Raw genomic sequence first — 1,011 nt, forward strand, 5'->3', positions numbered from 1 at the left:
TATATATATATATATTATATATATATATATCCTAAAGGGCAGAGTTCAAAGAAAAATATCCTAATGATGAGCTTTTTCAAAGTAGTCATATCCATTACACTGCAACCCTTCCTCATGGTCCGGCAAGGTCACACACTGGTTGCCATTTAGAAATATTGCAATGAGTTACTGTGGCATTGGAGGTTGACTTTGGTTTTACAGTCTTAGAGGAAAAAAGTTTTTAAAACCACCAAAAAATTTGAGAAGAAAATCTGATCTCCATCAGTTTGTTTCCTGCAGATAGCTTATTTGTTTAGTTCTGGGCAAGAGATATTGCTTCCTAAGATTTAAAGGGTTTTTTTCCCCCAAATGCTTTGGTCTGAGGCCTTGAGGCTCTCCCGCGCACAGTTTAGACTATATTTAGAACAAAGCAAACACATGCAATTCTTTAGAACTAAGTACTTCTGCCAGTAGGCCCTGGAAAATTGCTAACCCCCAAATAAAACAATACTGCTTTCTTTAAATATTTCTGCTTACACTTACAGTGAGGAGATATTGACAGCATGTGTCAGTTTGAGTGACTGAAAATAAACAGAAGTGAAGAAAGCAGGGACTTTTGCTATTAAAGCCAGATTTATTTAGAGGAAATATATGACAAGTACTATTATTTTCTCAAATAGCAATCTCATAATATCTCACCCATGAAGAGAAGTTGTGATGTCATTTTCATGACTTCTGGAGGCTTTTTAATAGTTCTTCCCCATCACATCGTACTGATCACTGATGCTAAATTGAGCCCAAGGCAGAAGGAGAGAGAAGACATTTTGATTTACTTATAGAAACAATATATAAGAAGAGGAAAAGAAACCAGAAATGAAAGTGATCCCATCTTTAACTTTTCCCTAGACAAGTAGCAACATCTGCAAATATTGGGCAAGTCCACCATAGGGCATCCTGTTTAGGAACAGGAGGAAATTCCAGCAAGTGGCCTTTCTATTTTTCCCATAACTCTGGACCTACCACAAGTTCAAG

The sequence above is a fragment of the Fukomys damarensis genome, unplaced genomic scaffold, assembly GCF_012274545.1.
Source record: "Fukomys damarensis isolate Sample0158 unplaced genomic scaffold, DMR_v1.0_HiC HiC_scaffold_7, whole genome shotgun sequence".
Taxonomy (NCBI): Eukaryota; Metazoa; Chordata; class Mammalia; order Rodentia; family Bathyergidae; genus Fukomys; species Fukomys damarensis.